The following is a 22981-nucleotide window of genomic DNA, read 5'->3' as shown; positions in this document are numbered from 1 at the left end:
ACACAGAGTTCTAGCAGCAGATACATCTCTACAACAACTGTTAAGAGGAGACTTTGTGCAGCAGGCCTTCATGGTAAAATAGCTGCTTGGAAACCACTGCAAAGGAAAGGCAACAAGCAGAAGAGACTTGTTTGGGCTAAAGAACACAAGGAATGGACATTAGATCAGTGGAAATCTGTGCTTTGGATTGATGAGTCCAAATTTGAGATCTTTGGTTCCAACCCCTGTGTCTTTGTGCGATGTAGAAAAGGTGAACGGATGGACTCTACATGCCTGGTTCCCACCGTGAAGCATGGAGGAGGAGGAGTGATTGTGTGGGGGTGCTTTGCTGGTGACACTGTTGGGGATTTATTCAAAATTGAAGGCATACTGAACCAGCATGGCTACCACAGCATCTTGCAGTGGCATGCTATTCCATCCGGTTTGCGTTTAGTTGGACCATCATTTATTTTTCAACAGGACAATGACCCCAAACACACCTCCAGGCTGTGTAAGGGCTATTTGACCAAGAAGGAGAGTGATGGGGTGCTACGCCAGATGACCTGGCCTCCACAGTCGCCAGACCTGAACCCAATCGAGATGGTTTGGGGTGAGCTGGACCGCAGAGTGAAGGAAAAAGGGCCAACAAGTGCTAAGCATCTCTGGGAACTCCTTCAAGATTGTTGTAAGACCATTTCCGGTGACTACCTCTTGAAACTCATCAAGAGAATGCCAAGAGTGTGCAAAGCAGTCATCAAAGCAAAAGGTGGCTACTTTGAAGAACCTAGAATATAAGACATATTTTCAGTTGTTTCACACTTTTTTGTTAAGTATATAATTCCACATGTGTTAATTCATGTTTTTGATGCCTTCAGTGTGAATGTACAGTTTTCATAGTCATGAAAATACAGAAAAATCTTTAAATGAGAAGGTGTGTCCAAACTTTTGGTCTGTACTATATATATATATATATATATATATATATATATATATATATAACATCGAGCTTCATTTTCTAACTTTGTTTTTTTTGCAAGCAGTGTTTATTTTTATTTCTTTAGCTGTGATAAATTTGAAAAGAAATGACTGATAATTTATTGTAAAAAATGCATATAAGAAAAAAGTAATCAACAAAGATAATATAAACTTTTAATAAAACCGGAAGCCCTAATTGTAGTTGAAAGAGGATTTATTGTATAAGAGGTGAAGACAAAAAATGCTATTTTTAAAATAATCTATTACAATTTAAATGAATTTAAATGAATAAATCTATATTATATATAAATATAAAAGTTTATGTAGAAACCGTTGTCCAATGTATTTCTCCATGCTCTTTGGATCATGTTACCACTGTGCTGAATAGAAGAAGTTGGTGTCGGCTTTAATAATCTGTGATCAGTAGTTGTTCTGTATACTTCTGCTCTGGCTTTGTACACATTGTAGATTTATTTTGTGGATGAGTATGCTGTAAATTGTCACTTCATGTTGTGATTCTCTCTATAATTGTTGTTTCGCTGTAATGTGTATAAGTTATACGGTACATGGGTATTCTGTGCTGATTCTGTTCCCGTTGTGTCCATACAAAGCTGGCGTCTTTATCTGAATGGTTCTTTTCCTGCTGTAGCCATACACAGGAGGCTTCTTTATCTGAAAAGATATACAATTTTGAGCAAACAAGGGAATACATCCTACACCGTCTTTATGTCTTCATGCATTGTTACATCAAATGTGTTTGTTAACCGATAAATTCTGTGCACAAAACGACGAAAATGAAGATATGAGGAAACTTTGGAAACAATTTGATATGGAACAATGCTTAGTGATCAAGGCTAGTTTTGCAGGAACATCAGCCTAACGTGATTTCCAGAAAATCTGCCGTTTTTGTGAAGGAAAAATTCTACCTTTTTAGGAAATTATTTTTCTGAATTCTCTTTTCTATATTTTAACACAACCTTTATCTGAAAATAACATAGTGACAGTAGGTCCTTCTATACAGGGAGGTATACAAACAATAATGAGCTTATTGTTTGTTTAGTGTTCTATAATGTCTTAAAAGGGAATGTATGATCAGAAAAAGATCTTGTTAAATCAGGTTTTTATGTCAAAATTTTTAAGGATTTTTGGTGTTTTTTTTTAATTCTTATTATCATGCCATTATATATATATATATATATATTTTTTTTTTATGTCGAAATCTTGTAATTTTAACCCTAACCACTGAGCCTAATAATAGGCTGACATTTCCTGTTCTGTACAGATCACTTTTCAGTAGTAATCACTAAATCCTTACAGGTAGGATTACAATGACCACTAACATTTCTAAATTGATGACACCGTATGTGCCACTGATTAAAGTTGATAGTCACAGCTCACCCCTACCCCTTTCTGCACAATAACCTTTGCAGATATCTCCAGACCAAAATCCAGCGAGTGAGGAGACTCCAGCGATGTGGTGTAATTAAAATTTCCATTTATTTGAAGGATGATATTTCCATAAAAAATGCACTAACAGAAAGAGCCAATTCACATCATATGGGCAAACAGAGTAAAAAAAAAAATGCTACGCGTTTCGGCTTAGAAAAGCCTTTATCATGGTGCATGGCCTAGAAAACTCTCCCATTGAAGTTATTCAGTCATCTCCTGTCAATAGGTTCCTGTGGTGCACTTGGCTACTGTAAGCCTTATTTTTGAAGGTTAACTGCAGTTCAGACACAATGGCTATCCTGTAATTACCGTATATGTAGAGAATAAATCTGCAATTAGAAAAACCCTACAATTAGAAAATAAAAACATTAAAAGAAAGTTTCCTTTTTGAGGCTTTAATTAGTAAAACAAAATTGGTGTTATATATTTAATTTAACCTTTTCGCAATATATGAAGTAGTATTACATAATTTGTCTGGCTCCAACATTGACTTGCTGGCCAGGGAGTTTAAGGAGAAAACTGACTACTTTAGCCCTGTCTACAGCTGGCTTCTTCCTGCTCTGCTTTAAGGGATTAACAGGTCTCTCCCTTGTGTGTACATTGTTTTTCTCTATAGTCCCCAGCCGGCTATTTATACTATGCTTTCTCTTTGAGCGTTTCAGAGAAAAACATATTTGGCTGCAATCGTGCAGCCCTCCTCTGATTCATGCTGCCTGTGATTTGGGCAGCATGGATTGATGGACAGGTTCCCTTTTAATAACGTAACGCAATATAATCTCTTTAATAGGGTTGTAAAGGATTAGAAAAGCATGGTCAAAAGGTGCCACTTTTGCCCATAGGTCTTCGCTTCAACACGCAACCTGTAGACGGTGTGCCATTGTTTTTATAAGAAAGCAGTCTTGTTTTTTAAACCTGGCAAAAAGTTCTATTTTTTTGGATTTATCTGTTGATAATGATTTTCATAGTACATTGTGTCTTAACGCCCCAATCTCAGTTGATTCTCGCGTGCACAGACCGAGTCCTCCTGTGTTCTCTATGAGAAAACCACCGGCTGACACATGGGCTGGCAACTTATCTCCGGGAGAACAGTGATTGGCAGCCCCTGATCAATCGGCCATGTCTAGTGATGAGCGAGCATGCTCGTTTAACCCTTTAACCGAGCATTCTCTGGTGCTTACCAAGTAGCTTGGGCGTGCTCACATATTATGTTCGAGTCCCTGCGTCTGCGTGATTTACAGCTGTAAGACAGTCTCAACATGTGAGGATTCCCTAACAAACAAGCAATCCCTGCATGTGTTGAGGCTGTCTAACAGCTGTAAGTTATGCTGACGCAGGGACTCGAACATAATATACGAGTATGTCGAAGATGCTCGGTAAGCACCCGAGCATGCTCGGTGAAACGTTTAAACGAGCATGCTAGTTCATCACTAGTCATGACCTATCAACATCTCCCCCAACAATTAGTTGGACGAGGCTTCCATACAAATTAAATTGTTGGCTAAACCAGTTATCGGCAGGTTCGGCTGACATTAGTCTGTATATGGGACCATTAGACCTTGATTCCACACTGTTAAAGCAGATCTGTCTCCAAATGTTATTAATTAATTATTAATAAATAGATCTCTAAAACAGTCTTTACTAATCTGGATCAGAATAGCTGTATAATTCATTTTGAAAGTTTAATTTCAAACTCTGTCCCCCCTAGCCTACTTAACAGCTCCTCAGAGTACCTCCTCCCTGCTGCTGAAATTTCATACTGGTAACAAACTCTTGAGCTCGCTCCCTCTGTAGCTTGACTCATACAATGCTAATTTTAATCAGGGCTGTGGAGTCTGTAAGCCAAACCTCCGACTCTGGCTCCATGACACCGACTCCGGCTCCCTCATACATGGCTCATGTTTAAGTGATAAATTTACTGTAGCACAGATTCATCTCAGCTAAAAGTCTAGACCCTTAGATCAGGAATAAGACAGACATTTATAGGACATTTCATAACTTTCCCAAATTCTTATGAAAAAATATTCCCCACAAACTGCATTGAATTACTGTACCCAATTTATTATATATTTTAAGAGTTGGAGTCGTTCCATTTTATACCGATTCCGATTCCACAGCCCTGTTTTTAATATTGAGAATATACAGCCATTTTGACGTGGATTTGCAAGTACATGATCAGGTCTAAGAGATCTATTTATGCCGTATGCTGCGTGTTTTGTGAAATCTGGTGACAGATCTGCCCAGTGGTTTTAATATTTTTAGTTGACCCTTTGAGTTAAGTCTGTTAATTAAATTTCATTTTGATCATATGAAAGTATATACTCTAATTTTATCTTTTTACAACATATTATAGTTTATGTACTAAATTACAAGTCATTATACTCAAAAATAAAGGGTTGGTAGAGAATAAAGTAAAATGAAGCATCTGTCCATTCATGATTGCCCTATTCTATAGTTGGATGTTGTTTGTTTTGATATATTGAATTGTATCATTGGTCTGGACCAGGCTATATACAGATTGCCTATACCACTTTAAAGCCATATAGCTTTATATGTACTGGTATGAAAGCTTAATAGAGTAAAATATACCTTTTACCAAGAGTGAGAGGTTTCTGTTTCTACAATCCTTGAATGGTTAAAGCTATTTGTCTGTTCTTTGTATCTCGTTGTGTGTTGCGTATGGTACAGTATTCTTGATAAAAACATAAATACTGCACTGATGTCCTATGGTAACTGTAGAAAAGTGCACAAATGGCTTCATGTTGAATTGCAGCACTCCTTGTTAAAGCAATAAAGTTGCATTAAAAACTCATCATTCTCATTTAGAGTCATACTTCATTTCAGAAACTTGAGATCAGGATCAAAATTCCAGCTTCAACGTACTTCACTGATGGTGGACTTCCAGATGCATTTTAGACCAGTTGGTATCACCCATGGGGTTTCCAACTACTGACTGCTCTAAGGTAAAGACATAGAACTTTATATTTTCACATATAGCCATTATGGAAATAGCCAACAATTGGGCCTCCACCTGAAATGCCCATCTGGGTACCCCTTAAAGTGCACCTGTCAGTAGGATTGTGGTCAGTAAATTACATACACTGTCAGGTGGGTGACATTACACTGATTAATATTATACCTTGGTTGATGAAATCTGTCCTGTGGTTCTTGTGTAATCTTTACTTTCAATTTGGAGATCATGATATGCTCGTGCTCCGGGGGATGGCCTGTGGCGGGCGCTCTATCTGGTGCTCTGCTTACATAGTCATCTGTATGCTCTTATGACAGGTCACTGTGCCTTCACTGACCTGCCTCCTATTTTACCTAGCCCCACACTACTAGATGTATTATGTAAAATTGGAGGCAGGTCAGTGAAGGCACAGTGAGCTGTCATAAGCGCATACAGATTAATATGTAAGCAGAGCACCAGATAGAGCGCCCCTAACAGTCCTCCCTGGAGCACGGGCATATCATTATCTCCAAACTGAAAGTAAAGATTACACAAGAACCACAGGACGAATTTCATCAACCAAGGTATCATTTTAATCAGTGTTATGTCACCCACTTGACAGTGTATGTAGTTTACTGAGCACAATCCTGCGGACAGGTGCGCTTTAAGCACCATTACAATTATTTTTTATGTAAGTTAAACACTATTTTAATAACAGACTCTACAGTTGAAACCAGAAGTTTACATACACTACATAAAAAGACCCATATGCATGTTTTTCACAATATCTGACATGAAATCAGAATAAACCTTTCCCTTTTTAGGTCAATTAGTATTACCATCATTTTTAATATTTGTCATGTGAGAGAGAGAGAGAGAGAGAGAATGTTTTAAGACATTTTTATTACTTGCTGCAAAGTCAAAAGTTTCCGTACATTTCATTAGTATTTGGTACCATTGCCCTTAAACTAAATGACTTGGGTCAAACATTTGGGATATCCTTCCACAAGCTTCTCACAATAGTTGGTCGGAATTTGGGCCCATTCTTCCTGACAAAACTGGTGTAACTGATCCAGGTTTGTAGGTCGAATTGACAGTGCTCGGCCCAAACAGCAGTGCAGAATATCACAATCCAAAAAGATATATCGCAGCAACACTCGTCATAAAATTCAACTTTGTCTTTAGCACAGGCTTCAAAGCTTTTACAGCATTAACCATGTGGGTCCATCGGTCCTCACACCTTCTCACCTTATACTGAACAAATATAGTAGGATTATATGATGAGTGCTTTTGCAATACATCTTTTTGGATTGTTACACTAGATAAATGTTGGCCAAAACCACTGATTTCAGTGGTATTGTTGAGGATTCATTAAATTTTACCATGCCTGATACTTTGATCCCATCTGAGATTAGCTTCTGTTCCAAGGGTGTAGTAGCTGCTTAGTCCTCTCTGCTAGGGTTGAGCGAGTATGTTCTGTCTGAGTATGCTCGGGCCGAGCTCCGAGTATTTATAGCTGCTCTGTGATATGGTTAAATCGCTCCCATGTGCATGATTTGCAACTGTTTGACAGCTTTATTACATGTGAGGAATGTTTAAGAAATAGACATTCCTCACATGTAATAAAGCTGTCAAACAGTTGCAAATCATGCACACGGGAGCGATTTAACCATATCACCGAGCAGCTATATATTACTCGGAGCTCGGCCCGAGCATACTCGGCGAAAGGGTTAAAAGAACATACTCGCTCAACACTACTCTCTGCCCATTAACCCCTTAACAACATTTGCCGTACTAATACGCGTCTGTGCCCTGGGACTTAAGAGCCAGACCCGTATTAGTACGTCATGGCGATCGCGCGCGCACACAGGCTGTGCGGGCGCGATCGCCGCCGGGTGTCAGCTGATTGTCACAGCTGACACCCAGAACTATGTGCAGGGAGCGGTCCTGCACCGCTCCCAGCACATTAACCCCCGCGATGCTGCGATCGAAGTCGATCGCGGCATTGCGGGGGCAAGGGGAGGTGATCGCCGATACTCACCTCCTCTTCCGGCTTCCAGCGCAGTCTGCAAAGGCTTCCCGGGTGTTGCTATGACGACCCGATGTCGTCATGACAACATCCGGGTCACCAGACAGCAGGTAGATTGCTTGGACATGCGCAGTGCATCTCCAAGCAATCTTCACACTGTGCATTTCTGACAGCTTGCATGGCATAGGGATGGTGCTGCATTCCTGTGCCATGCAGGCGATCAGAGAAAAAAAAGTGAAAGTCCCAGAGTGGGACAAAGTAATAAAGTGTATAAACTGTGTGAAAGTGGGAAAAAAAATTAAAAAAAAATTTGCAAAAATATAAAAAAAATAATCCACCAAAAATAAAAATATAATGTACCCATCAATAAATATTATTATAAAAAAAAAAAACAATAAAAGTACACATATTTGGTATCGCCGCGTCCGGAACAACCTGACCTATAAAACTGTCCCACTAGTTAACCCCTTCAGTGAACACGGTAAAAAAGAAAAAAAAAAAAAACGAAGCAAAAAACAATGCTTTATCACCATACCGCCAAACAAAAAGTGGAATAACACGCGATCAAAAAAACGAATATAAATAAAAATGATACCGCTGAAAACGTCATCTCGTCCCGCAAAAAACAAGCCGCCATACAGCTCCATCAGCCGAAAAATAAAAAAGTTATAGCTCTCAGAATAAAGCGATGCTAAAAAATATTTTTTTCTATAAAATAGCTTTTATTGTGTATAAGCGCCAAAACATAGAAAAATGATACAAATGTGGTACCGCTGTAAACGTACTGACCCGAAGAATAAAGATACCTCATCAATTTTACCACACGCGGAGCAGAATAAAAAAAAAAAAAAAACAATTCCTGAATTGTTGGTTTTTGTTTATTCTGCCTCCCAAAAATCGGAATAGAAAGCGATCAAAAAATGTCACGTGCCTGAAAATGACACCAATAACAACGTCAAGTCATCCCGCAAAAAACGAGCCATCACATGACTGTCTGCCAAAATCTGGAAAAATTATAGCTCTCAAAATATGGCGATGCAAAAACTAGATTTTACAAAAAATGCGTCTTTTAGTGTGTGACAGCTGTCAGTCATAAAAACCCCATATGATTCTGGCATTGCTGTAATCACACCGACCCAAAAAATAAAGTAGTCTAATCACTTATACCGCACAAGGAACAGCGTCAAAAATAAACTCTTGGGTTAGGATTGGGCTAGGGTTAGGGCTGGGTTTGGGGCTAGGGCTGTGCTGGGGCTAGGGCTGTGCTGGGGCTAGGGTTGTGCTGGGGCTAGGGTTGTGCTGGGGCTAGGGTTGTGCTAGGGCTAGGGTTGTGCTAGGGTTAGGGCTGGGGTTGGGATTTTTTTCAAAAGCAAGAAAAAAAGATGACGATATGGCGACTAGTGTTGAGAGCAAGTGCTCGCTACTTGAGTTTGCATCGGGTGCTCTGGTATGCATTGAGTATCATGGGTATTTGAGTGACATGCTCGAGTCTCTGCCCCATATGCTTCGCGGCCAAAAAACTTTACGGGGATTGCCTGCCATGCACGAGCGATCCCCGCATGTTTTTTTTTGGGTGTCTAATAACCGTGAAACATGCGGAGCAGGGATTCGAGCATGTCACTCGAGCACACGCTGTACATGGTGCATACCTGAGTACCCGATGCAAACTCAAGTAACGAGCACTTGCGCTCAAGAATAATGACAACTTATTCAATATGATGACCTAATGTAAACAAAATTCTGTGCCGTACCTCTGGGTTCAAAATGTTCACTATACACCTTAATAAAATCCTTGAGGGGTATAGTTTCCAAAATGGGGACACTTGTGGGGGAGCTCCACTGTTTAGGCACATCACGGGCTCTCCAAATGCAACATGATATCCGCTAACAAATTGTCGGCTCAAATTGTTAGCGGACACCATGTTGCGTTTGGAAAGCCCCTGTGTGCCCAAACTTTGGAGCTCCCCCACAATTGACCCCATTTTGGAAACTAGACCCCCCAAGGCACCTATCTAGATGCATAGTGAGCACTTGGAACCCCCAGGTGCTTCACAAATTGATTCGTAAAAATGAAAAAGTGAAAAAAAAAACATTTTTTAATTTTTATGAATCAATTTGTGAAGCACTTGGGGTTCCAAGTGCTCACTATGCATCTAGATAGGTGCCTTGGGGGGTCTAGTTTCCAAAATGGGGTCACTTGTGGGGGAGCTCCAATGTTTGGGCACACAGGGACTCTCCAAATGCAACATGATATCCGCTAACAAATTGAATGGAAAATCGGCTCAAATTGTTAGCGGACACAACGTTGCGTTTGGAGAGCCCCTCTGTGCCCAAACTTTGGAGCTCCCCCACAAGTGACCCAATTTTGGAAACTAGACCCCCCAAGGCACCTTTCTAGATGCATAGTGAGCACTTGGAACCCCCAGGTGCTTCACAAATTGATTCGTAAAAATGAAAAAGTGAAAAAAAAAACATTTTTTAATTTTTATGAATCAATTTGTGAAGCACTTGGGGTTCCAAGTGCTCACTATGCATCTAGATAGGTGCCTTGGGGGGTCTAGTTTCCAAAATGGGGTCACTTGTGGGGGAGCTCCAATGTTTGGGCACACAGGGACTCTCCAAATGCAACATGATATCCGCTAGCAAATTGTCGGCTCAATTTGTTAGCGGATATCATGTTGCATTTGGAGAGTCCCTGTGTGCCCAAAATTGTGCTGATGTAAAGTAGACATGTGGGAAATGTTATTTATTAACTCTTTTGTGTGACATATCGCTCTGATTTCAGGGCTTAAAAATTCAAATTTTGAAAATTGCAAAATTTTCAAAATTTTCGCCAAATTTCCGTTTTTTTCACAAATAAACGCAAGTGATATCGAAGAAATTTTTCCACAATCATGAAGTACAATATGTCACGAAAAAACAGTCTCAGAATCAGGGGGATCCGTTGAAGCGTTCCAGAGTAATTACCTCATAAAGTGACAGTGGTCAGAATTGTAAAAATTGGCCCGGTCATTAACATGCAAACCACCCGCGGGGCTTAAGGGGTTAAAATAGATATGCAAGTTCAGATGAATGCCTATAGTGGAATTGGGTGTAATGGTTGTTAGTTTTAGTGGACTTTAAGGGGCTGTCTGGGACTTTTATATTGATAGTCTATCCTTTTGGATAGGTCATCAATATTTGATCAGTGGGGAGTGCAACACCTAGCACCCCCATCTATCAGCTCTTCCAAGTGCCGCCGGATGTGCTGAGTCGTGGAGCTGCACAGCACAGCTCCTTCAACAGAATAGTGTCCGCGACCGGGTACTACAGATCCACCCCCTATTTGAATCATTAGGGGGCGGATGTGCTGTATCGGGCCGTGGTCACAATTCAATTGACAAATTATAAGTGCAAACTGATTATAAGTATTAAGGATGTGACAGCTTGAAATACTGATCTATACGCTGGCAGCCCATTACAACTACAAGTCTGTACTCCTATTAGCCAAAACTGTGCCATTTTTTTCCTGTTTGGCTAATGGCTGCACTGTATAAAAAAAAAAAAAAAAAGAGTGACTCCTAGATATGAGTGTGGTGTATTTAGAATTCGCGAATTAGCATGGTCCCTTCTGCCATCTCCTGCCTCTCAGGGCTGTTATTAGCAGGCTACTATGTATATGTGCATACACAGCTGCCTGTCAGATACTGCCCTACGAGGTGCAGAGAGATGGATGCAGGCTCTTTGCTCTGTAAACCACTTTACTGTCAAAATGATTATTAACTGCAACATTTGAGAGATTAAACAGATGACTATGGAATTAATGCTTCTTGTATACTTACTCCATACTTTATTGCTTGACAGTAGGAAATATCCTTTTTATGGCTCTGTGCACACCTTGTCGGAACCCTACGTTTAACATATATCCCGGAAAAAAAATATTGTGTTCAATAAGAATATACAGTTGACCTTATTCACACAATGGAGGTCAGAAGAGTGCCGTTCTGGCTTGTGTTGTTTGTTTATTTCATTGTACTCATTTCCCTTCACCTATAAAAACAAAAAGTAGAGAAAGTCATATCTTATGACTGGCCAGGAAACCTAGAGCCAATAAAAAGGCAACTCCCACTTGTTCTTTCAGTGGTTTCCTTTCCTACCACAGAGAGGAAGCTGGGACATGCTTGCGTAGCCGTGAAACATGGAACACTTCTATGGTGGACTGAAGCAGGCCCTAACCGGGACTGCAGTTAGTATAATTAGTCAAGTTGGCCCCTGGGATGTTTACCTCCACAGAGAGCAGTATGTATATCCCTCTTCTCTCATGCCTCTATTGTCTCATGTCTTGGTTTGGTTGGTTGCGTCATAGTTTGGTTGTGGCCTACTACCTTTCCTTCATGGCTTGGTTGTGGCCTACTGCCTCATGCCCAATGGATTGATTATGGCCGGCAGCCTTAGGGGTTTTGTAGTGGCCTGTTGCTTATTTATTTGGTGTACTTTTGGCCAGAGATTTTTGATGTATGGGTCTTCTCTCCAGCCATGCCCATTTCCATAAAAAATACCCATTTCCAAGGAAGCAACATTCCTTTTTTGTGCAATTTGCAAAAAGTGTATAAAACTCATAAGAAATGGGTTGCAAGGCAAGTAAGTTTATGAGAGTTTTTTTACATGGGTTTTTGGTTTTGGCAAAGTTTTGTAAGTTTTTTATGTGTTTTTAATTAAATTATTGGGTACAACAATAGGGTCTGCTATTGTTGAGTTTCCTTTTAAAAACCTCATAAAAAAGCATCAAAAACTATGGCATAAACTTGTTTTGTCATAATGTGTGCGAGGAAAGAGCATCAAAGGATTGACATGATCAGGGTTTCTTTAACCAGATGTTAAAAAAGGGTAGAAAAAATATGATTTGTCCAGTGTTGATGCATTTTCCTATTCAAAATATTGGGAAGGTTGTTGCAATAAGATTTGAAGTGTATTTTTTTTTATAGGGATTGTGGCGTGGAAATCACTACAGTAACTCAAAAAACTCTGTATAAACATACCCTAAGTGTCACATAGTGGGTGGGGGAGGGATCGGGTAGATGCTCACAGTAAAGAGACTGTAGGCACCTACCCGATCCCTTGAACTAGGGACGCCCTAGTCTATCAGTGTCCCCTGGATTACTTCTGAAGGTGGAGACGCTGGGTTCTTGTACCTATCTATGCTCCTAACTTAACTCCTATGTAATCCCTCCCCCACCCAGGGAGGTGAAAGGCTGAAGTGTATAGGAAAACACTAACCAGACAGACAGGGAGAAAGAAAACTACAGTTATACAAATACACTGACAAATCAATAGAGTGGGAAACAGAGGAGATATAGGAATGGGAAACCAAATGTGAGAGGATAAGGAAAAACATGCAAACCAACCACGCAGCAATTTCCAGAAAAACACTCTAACCGCCAACTCCAAACACTGAACTTTCTCCTTCACCACCAAACCAGAAAGTAGAACCATCACTGGCATCTCCCAAGTTCCAATGGTGAGCATATATATCAGAGGGGAGTGGCCAACACAGAACAGCTGAGACAATTCAGGATGGAGAGCTCCAGGAGATCAACTGAACTGATTAACCCTTTCCATGGCAACAAGGAAACCTGCACTGTTTAATAGGATGGTGAAGCAGTTCTAATAAGTGCAGGACTTTGTGTAACCAGACACCGCGATCTTCAGTCCCCTCTCTGTCATGGTATCCCTGTGATACTAAAACTGTGAAGTCTGACAACCTCCCCAATATCAGGTGTGCCATATGTCAAGCAGTCAGAATAGCGCATTATGCTGCGGTATTAAAACACTGATACTTAAAGCACCACTCCAGCATCTGTTTTTTATTACAACGCTGGAGTTATGCTTCTAATTCAAGTCCTCTGCCCCTAGTCTTATACTCACCCGCTGCCGTCTTCACCTTCTATCAGTGCCGCCCTGGTCAGTCTCCAGCAGTTTTTGACCTGCCTCTACAAGGCCAGGATGAGGCGCTCATAGACTTGCATTGAGAGCTTGTGACCGTTACTCCTGACTTCCAGTCAGTCAGAAGTTGCAGTCACATGATGGCTGCACCAGAGCGGCACCGACATAAGGTGAAGACGGCAGCAGGTGATTATAAGACTGGGGTCAGGGAACTTAGATTAGTAGCACCATTCCAGCGATGAAATTAAAAAAAAAATCTCTGAAGTGATGCTTTTATGGGCTTGTTTTAGACCAATGTAGAAAAAAAATGAACAATGATGAAAAAGTAATATATACTGTATGATAATGGATTTGTCATGTCTACCATGAATGCTGTGAAAATGGAAGCCATGATGCCAGGGTGAACAGAGCTAATCGATGTAAAGATGAGACTGGAAATTACAGCTGGAATTAAAACTTTATAATCTATACTAGTTTACTTGAGGGCAAAATCATTTCCCATGACGGACATTAGTAGACATGTTAATGTGTGGATGTTAAATTTGTGCCTATGGAAATCTCCCTTCTGGTAATAATGCATTGATATTCGACGTATGATATAATAATGGCTGGAGATCCGGCTGAGCGCTGCCTCGTATACAGCACAGCTTCGGAGCGGGCAGCGCCTGTGCTGAGATCTGGGTGCACAGAACACTGGTCGTTGTGGTGAAGGAATGACGACTTTTTTATGGGCAATTACCTTATTTCTTCAAGGGTTGTTGATGTAAGAATTTCTATTCCCCCGATTGTCTAAATCTCCACTTCTTCTAAAGATCTTTGTTCCTGTTGCTAAGTCTCCAGTTGCCATGGTAATGGCTATTTCGCCTGCTAAATTAATGGCAGAAAAAGATCCATCTTCCCTGTAAAGCGATGGAACAGGCTTCCTCGTCCTGCCACACGCCTTATTGGCTCTCAGTATTGCACAGAAGCATCAATTTGGCCCATTAGGGATTTTGGGATGAAAATGCAAATAGAGATTAAGACTGGAGAAGATTGCAGCGCTGGCACCGTCAGCACTAGAGGGAGACGTTACATCGAATACAATTAGTCAATATCCCATCTTTTACGGAAATTTGTCACCTCTGACATAGAAAGACACACTTGCTTCATAGCTAAAACCGAGCTTCTTGGCAGTCGCTTGCAAATGGGAACACAAACGTATATGCCCCGAAAATGTTTTCATATTTTGTCTCCGTTTAGTCATTATTTTGTTAGCCCAGTGTAAAAACTGCCCCATCCCGTCCTGCTTCTTGTCTAGGTCCTTACTTATTTCATGGGCACACTGGTTATATCCGCACTGTCTGGCATCCATTTAAGAACTATGTGAAGGTTCACACTGGCCTTTCTCTTGTAATGATGATAGAATATGAGTATATACACTGTGTTCCAAATTATTATGCAAATAATATTTTTTCAGATTTTCCCAAATTACCTATATGAATTGCAGTCATTGTAATTTTCCAGTCAAATAACTATTAGAGTACAATTGAAAGGTTTTTGTACAAACTGCCTATGATAACAGTATATTTTTAAAAAAATAAAAAACTCAAACTGCACTCAAAATGCATGTTCCAAATTATTATGCACAGCAGAGTTTTCAACCTTTTCATTTTAATAAAGAACAAAACAATGGTCATTTTTGAAATTCTAAGCATTAGCAGGTTATTACAAACTGAAATCAAACAGTTTTCAACTCAAAACTTTATTCTAGGTGATGTTACATTTGCACATAGGACCGCTTGTTCGAAAGGAGCTTCTGAACTCTCTCGTCCATTGAATTTGTCAGGTTGTGGATGGTTTCTGTTTCAATTGTTTTGCATGAGGACAGAATACCCTCCCAGAGCTGTTGCTTAGATGTGATCTGCCTCCCGCCATCATAGACACTCCTTTTGATGATGCTCCAGAGGTTCTCAATGGGGTTGAGGTAACGGGAGCATGGGTGCCACACCATAAGTTTGTCCCCTTTTATGCCCATAGCAGCCAGAGATGCAGATGTGTTATGTGCAGCATGAGATGGGGCATTATCATGCATGAAATGATCTCGATGGTCCAGATGGATGGAGTGGAGGATGGCTGGTTGATGGACACCCCATGCAAACACGGCTACGTCGCTAACAAGGAGGAGGTGGAGTAATGTTTTGGGCTGGAATCATGAGGAGAGAGATTGTCGGCCCTTTTAGGATCCCTGAAGGGGTAAAGATGAACTCCATAATGTATGTTGAGTTTCTCAAACAGCACTTCCTTCCATGGTTCAAGAAGAAGAACCGTGCATTCCGCAGCAAGATCATTTTCATGCATGATAATGCCCCGTCTCATGCTGCACATAACACATCTGCATCTCTGGCTGCTATGGGCATAAAAGGGGACAAACTTATGGTGTGGCACCCATGCTCCCCTGACCTCAACCCCATTGAGAACCTCTGGAGCATCATCAAAAGGAGTTTCTATGATGGCAGGAGGCAGTTCACATCTAAGCAACAGCTCTGGGAGGGTATTCTGTCCTCATGCAAAACAATTAAAGCAGAAACCATCCAAAACCTGACAAATTCAATGGACGAGAGAGTTCAGAAGCTCCTTTCGAACAAGCGGTCCTATGTGCAAATGTAACATCACCTAGAATAAAGTTTTGAGTTGAAAACTGTTTGATTTCAGTTTGTAATAACCTGCTAATGCTTAGAATTTCAAAAATGACCATTGTTTTGTTCTTTATTAAAATGAAAAGGTTGAAAACTCTGCTGTGCATAATAATTTGGAACATGCATTTTGAGTGCAGTTTGAATTTTTTATTTTTTTAAAAATATACTGTTATCATAGGCAGTTTGTACAAAAACCTTTCAATTGTACTCTAATAGTTATTTGACTGGAAAATTACAATGACTGCAATTCATATAGGTAATTTGGGAAAATCTGAGAAAATATTATTTGCATAATAATTTGGAACACAGTGTAGTATCTAGCTTTATAGCGAAGGCTCTGAACACTAATCACTTTACTCCTTTATATGCATCGATAGGTATATTTTCATTGTTTAATTTTATTTGTTGCATAAATGGAGCCTCATATTGTTTGTGCATGTCCCTCTGCATTGAGAAGTGTAGTAGAATATATTGGTGCTACAATATACATTATTATAATTATTATAAATTCACTTGTTATAAAGAAATGGAAAATGAATGCTAGATATTAAATACTCATGTGCTATGTATGCAACATCACTTATCACAATAGCATTGTGTGATTCACATCAGAGACGTACAGTGGTGGCCAAAAGTATTGGCACCCCTGCAATTCTGTCAGATAATACTCAGTTTCTTCCTGAAAATGATTGCAATCACAAATTCTTTGGTATTATTATCTTCATTTAATTTGCTTGCAAGGAAAAAACACAAAAGAGAATGAAGCAAAAATCAAATCGTTGATCATTTCACACAAAACTCCAAAAATGGGCCAGACAAAAGTATTGGCACCCTCAGCCTAATACTTGGTTGCACAACCTTTAGCCAAAATAACTGCGAACAACCGCTTCCGGTAACCATCAATGAGTTTCTTACAATGCTCTGCTGGAATTGTAGACCATTCTTCTTTGGAAAACTGCTCCAGGTCCCTGATATTTGAAGGGTGCCTTCTCCATACTGCTATTTTGAGATCTCTCCACAGGTGTTCAATGGGATTCAGGTCTGGACTCATTGCTTGCCACCTTAGAAGTCTCCAGTGCTTTCTCTCAAACCATTTTATAGTGCTTTTGGAAGTGTGTTTTGGGTCATTGTCCTGCTGGAAGACCCATGACCTCTGAGGGAGACCCAGCTTTCTCACACTGGGCCCTACATTATGCTGCAAAATTTGTTGGTAGTCTTCAGACTTCATAATGCCATGCACACGGTCAAGCAGTCCAGTGCCAGAGGCAGCAAAGCAACCCCAAAACATCAGGGAACCTCCGCCATGTTTGACTGTAGGGACCGTGTTCTTTTCTTTGAATACCTCTTTGTTTTTCCTGTACACTCTGTGTTGATGCTTTTTCCCAAAAAGCTCTACTTTTGTCTCATCTGACCAGAGAACATTCTTCCAAAACGTTTTAGGCTTTCTCAGGTAAGTTTTGGCAAACTCCAGCCTGGCTTTTTTATGTCTCAGGGTAAGAAGTGGGGTCTTCCTGGGTATCCTACCATACAGTCCTTTTCATTCAGACGCCGACGGATAGTATGGGTTGACACTGTTGGACCCTCGGATTGCAGGGCAGCTTGAACTTGTTTGGATGTTAGTCGAGGTTCTTTATCCACCATCCTCACAATCTTGCGTTTAAATCTCTCGTCCATTTTTCTTTTCCGTCCACATCTAGGGAGGTTAGCCACGGTGCCATGGGCTTTAAACTTCTTGATGACACTGCGCATGGAAGACACAGGAACATTCAGGTCTTTGGAGATGGACTTGTAGCCTTGAGATTGCTCATGCTTCCTCACAATTTGGTTTCTCAAGTTCTCAGACAGTTCTTTGGTCTTCTTTCTTTTCTCCATGCTCAATGTGGTTCACACAAGGACACAGGACAGAGATTGAGTCAACTTTAATCCATGTTAACTGGCTGCAAGTGTGATTTAGTTATTGCCAACACCTGTTAGGTGCCACAGGTAAGTTACAGGTGCTGTTAATTACACGAATTAGAGAAGCATCACTTGATTTTTCAAACAGTGCCAATACTTTTGTCCACCCCCTTTTTTAGGTTTGGTGTGGAATTGTATCCAATTTGGCTTTAGGACAATTCTTTTTGTGTTTTTTCATTGAAGACAAATTAAATGAAGATAATAATACCAAAGAATTTGTGATTGCAATCATTTTCAGGAAGAAACTGAGTATTATCTAACAGAATTGCAGGGGTGCCAATACTTTTGGCCACCACTGTAGCTATATCGGATGTAATTTCCTCTGACCCTTGTGCTTGTGAGATCTCCAAGACACATTTACCATAAACCACAGATGGTTCTTGGTTAAAGAGAAACTTTCATCAAATTTTTCATGTTGAACTGGACGCACGAGATGTTAGCAATCAATGTATGTGGCACCTAAAGTTTAAACATTTTTTTAAGTCCAAGTGGGGGTTATAAGAGTTTCCACTGGGGATGTGTACTTCTTCCCCTTGTATGTCGCTGACATAGCAGGCAGCAACACTCAAAGTAAAGAAGAACGTGCCCACACCATAGTTTTGAGCAGGTTCCTCAGTATGTGAGATGTAATGATATAGCTCTGATCTCCTGGTCTAACCTCCTGTATGATTAGAAAGTATACATGTCTAACACCATTCCGATAAGATCCCTGTGAGGGGAGGGGACGTACAGCTGAGTTTAGCTTGTCACATTACAAACCGATCTATCAGCATTCCTCTCCTAGCACAGTCTGCTCTGCTGTACTGCCACTCCCCCTCACTGCCTGTCCAGAGATGAGAGCGCTCAAAGTGTCAGTATCACACTATCTGTTGTGCTCAACTTGTACTCGTTCTGCAGAGATCAGAGCAGTGTGTAATTTCATCTCACATAAGAGCAGTTTAAAACAGGCAGACGACATGTGTGAGATGAAATAACATCCTGCTATGATCTCACTTGAGAGTGAGTACAAGTTACCTGAGCACAACAGACATAAGTGTGATACTGACACACTCAGTAACAAGGAGAGCTGATAGAAGGGTTTGTAATGTGAACCAGCTAAACTCAGCTGTGCTGCGCTTACCCCCACAGTCTTGTGCAGGAGGTTGGACCTGGAGATCAGAGCTGTATCATTACATCTCACACACTGAGAAACCTGCTCTAAGCTATGGTGGGGGGGGCATGGTCTTCTTTCCTTTGAGTGTTGCTGCCTGATTATGATTGGTCAGCATCATACAGGGAGCAGAAGTACACCCCCATTTTTAAACTCTCATAACAACCACAAGGAAGTCACATGTCTGTTTAAATAAATAGAAGCCAAAAATGTTAATTTTCTACTCCAAAAGAACTCGGGCAGTACAGTGATACATGATAAATACAATTTGCACACTTGTTCCACCCAGTAAACAGGTAAATGTATCTTTAGGTAATAGAACCACCTAAAGGTAGCCATACACATTAGGCAAATGTTTTCCACACCAACCAGTTTCAGCGGAATTGGACAGCTACCATGTGTGTGGGAGTCAACAGCAAACATTGAAATTAGAAAGTAGAAATTGACATGTAAGTTTAAATCAGGCCATGAGCTGTTGTAATATGGTACTAAAATAATCCACATTGCAGTCATCTGAGTTACCCCATACCCTGAACAAAAAAAATTATTGTGATGAAACAATAAATTTATCAGTGCCTGCAGGTCATTATAATTTTTATCCTCCAATGTATTTCTTCGTTGATCAGCTTCCACCATACCTCATTTAATATGCAAGGACATACAGCAATGTTCATAAATCAGGCAGGTGTGCTGGATTTAATGAGGTAAAAACAAGCAACCGATCATTACTCTCCTGCTGTGAGATGGCCTTAATGAAAATCGCAACATTAGATTTGGGATAATCTGAAGACCGTCATAAATTACAAGGAAATTGCAGATCCCATCCAAGCTCCTCACATCCATTCAACTCCACTAGTGCATCTTTGTCTGTGGTCCCTTTCTATTGCACTTTAGATCTATAATCATTATTTATAAGGTAAATATGAACCTCAATATATGTACAGGGATCTTTTTGGCTAGTGAAGTTACATCACTTCCTAGTGAACTGCAGGGTTCTTGTAATGATTGGACCAAATCTTAAATCATGTAGATTTTTTTAAATCCCAAGATAGACTCATAAAAACAAGCTTCTCTGGAGACACGTTTGTTCAACTTTTCTGTTTTGTTCCACAACCCCTGCAATAATGACAATGGATATCGACATCATAAACCCCTTCCTGAAATAGCTAATTTCCATTTTTGGGTATTGGTTTTTCCTCCCCTTCTTCCAAGAACCATAAAAAATTGTATTTTACTGTTCATATAGACATATGGGGGGTGGGTTTTTGCAAGATAAGTGGTACTATTGGATAGCACCGTTAATTTTGCCACATAAATGTTTGACAGCTTTAATACATGTGAGGAATGCTTAAGAAACAAGCATTCCTCACATGTATTAGAGCTGTCAAACAGTCACAAATCATGCACACGGGAGTGATTCAAACATATCACCGAGTACGCTGAAGATACTCGGTACTCACCCGAGCATACTCGCCAAAAGGGTTAACCGAACATACTCGCTCATCACTACGTGTGATCATTCCTATCTCATTGCCTTCTTCAGGTACCCCCACAGTACTTTCTGGTCAGGAATCTCAGGATGGCTTCCCAGTACAATTTCCATACAAAACACAAAGTACTGACACATCTAACTACTGGGGTGTTGGTACTTTGTAGTATGTACTAAAATGTACAGGTACACTATTTGTGACAGTGTCACTCACAGAAGCGATACAACCACCCACTACTGAGAACAAGATGAGTGAGTAAATATTTCTCAGCACTTTGCACTTACACCATTTGCCACTTATGACTTGTCTACATGCTGGTGAGAACTTGTGTTTTCACCTGCCCTTGTGCCAGTAACTATGGCCATTTTTAAGTGAAGACCTTTTGATAACACGTTCAGTGATTTGATTTTTTTTAATGTAATATGTCTAGTGATAAAATTTGCTCAATATGCCGGTCCAGGGACACTAGACTAGAATATATTACATAGCCCATTGTTCTTCTGCATATTCATTAAACAGGCTGTCTTAAACTCTTGAGATGGTACCGAGTTTCTGGCAAAATACCTTCTATCCTGTCCTCCGTTCCCTCCCATTGTTAGCATGCTGCCATGACCCCAAATGACTATCCTTCATATTTTTTTTAAATTAATGATTCTGGCTGGCCCTTTTTTGTTGAAATAGGCCAAAATCCACTATGAAAGACTTTTCATTTTTTATCCCTGCTTTGTTCAGTTGCATTGTAGCAACACCTGGCAGAGATAGAAACAGCTTATATCCCAGCCTTATATGACTGTCCTGCTTTCTCTTTCCTGGAGCTCTGGCTCCAAATTGTGGAGAATTTGCCGTGAATGGAGAATCTAGCTTGTTAAATTAAAAGCTATCATTATGATAATCATCAATTATTGCTCAAGATATAGGCCCCCAATTCATCAAGACCGACATTGTACATGCTGGTCTTGATGAGGGGGCTTGTGCGAGTCAGTTATGCCCCCTAATGAATCAGGCACGTCTTAATAGTGGCATGCACCATGCCACAAATTTTACTCCAGTCAGAAACTGGACTAAGTTTTGTGTTGCCATGCCCTATCTTCCCCCCATTCAGCCCCAACTCGACCCATTATAGCAAAGCTGGCCAGAACTGGAATGTAAACACCAACAGTCACAATCCCGTGTTGGGCAAAAAAAATAGGACTTTTCAAAGCATTATAGGCCAGATTTCTGGAGCAATCGCTTTGATGAAGCGGGGCCTAGTGCTTCAAGACTCTACTGAATACAAAACCAATAGCACAATGAATGTCTCTCTTACAGGATCTTGTCTTGTTTCTAGGGAGGGTGGAGGGGTGAGAGCCAAGACTGGGGAAGAATCCCTCTTCCATTTCCCTTTTTATTTTTCACTTTTTTCGCTTTCTTCCTTCTCTGTTTTTCGGCAGTCCGAGTGCTGGTCAGGCCTGACCAGGGGCGCCCGACAGACTTTGTCAATTGTGGGGTTAATAGTAAAATAATTAAAAGGTTCGTGACACCAGTTGGGATGTTCGGCCTGGTAGGGCCGGGCACTGATGAAGGTCCCTGGAAGTTAGGTGGTGATGGACAGTGCCAGATGATTAACACTTCACAACCAGGAATGGCCCCCAGGGGAGTTGGAGCAGGGATGGTGCAGCAGAGAATAATCAGCGACGGGATAATAACCAGTTTGTACCTTTTACTGAAGTTCTGCAAACAGTTCCAGAAGATTCCATACAACTCACACACAGGGTTTTGGACAGACCTGCATGGTGAGGGTTTAGTTTCTCTGCTGTGATGTAATGTAGCCTTCCTGCTGCTAATTATATTTATGATAAAAGATTCCTTGGATCCCCAGGGGTCCAAGGTGAACAGTTACTGGATCCATGATCACTTCCAGCGAGCAAGCAATGTGAATCCTGTAAGAACACTTACTTCCACTTGCAACAGTGTTCTTGATTCTATGTGGCTGCTGAGCCCCTGGGCAAAATCACTCTTCTGCTAGTTATATAAAAACCAAGCAGTCTCTCAGTTTAGCAGGGACGCTGGAAGTCTCTTGTCCTTGCAGAGAGTGTGCTGCTGTCCTCTGCACCGGAACCTCCAACATGCTACTTCTTCCTCACATACCAACTTCAGAAACACCTCCTCCCCCCTTGAAGGATCGTGCACACTTCCTGGTTCAGATAAAAGTGCACAATCCTCCAGTAAGAGATCGGGTACAATGTTTGGATGCAGTTTTCCACAGCAGAAAAACGAACCCTCACCATAGCTGGCAATACATATAAAAGTTTATCACACACATGCAGGTATTCTGTGGGTGGCGCTACAGACACGGATGTCATATATACTTTTAAGTTGGGCCTACGTGCCCCATTATTTCCTTCTCATTGTATCTTTTCTGCTTTCTAC

General features: G+C 40.7%; 1 long non-coding RNA gene across 1 annotated transcript; it reads right to left on the bottom strand.

Moving 5' to 3' along the window:
- Positions 1–1150: 1150 nt before the first annotated feature.
- Positions 1151–14367, bottom strand: LOC141166462 (uncharacterized). Its single transcript, XR_012251297.1, has 3 exons — positions 14041–14367; positions 11201–11408; positions 1151–1626 (listed from the first exon to the last, which is right to left on the bottom strand). It is a non-coding gene; the product is annotated as an uncharacterized lncRNA (long non-coding RNA).
- Positions 14368–22981: the final 8614 nt, after the last annotated feature.

Source organism: Phyllobates terribilis, unplaced genomic scaffold (genome assembly GCF_046119375.1).
Source record: "Phyllobates terribilis strain yellow unplaced genomic scaffold, ASM4611937v1 Scaffold_11__3_contigs__length_659146591, whole genome shotgun sequence".
Taxonomy (NCBI): Eukaryota; Metazoa; Chordata; class Amphibia; order Anura; family Dendrobatidae; genus Phyllobates; species Phyllobates terribilis.
Note: the sequence above shows the minus strand (reverse complement) of the source record. Positions and strands in the feature narration are given on the sequence as shown.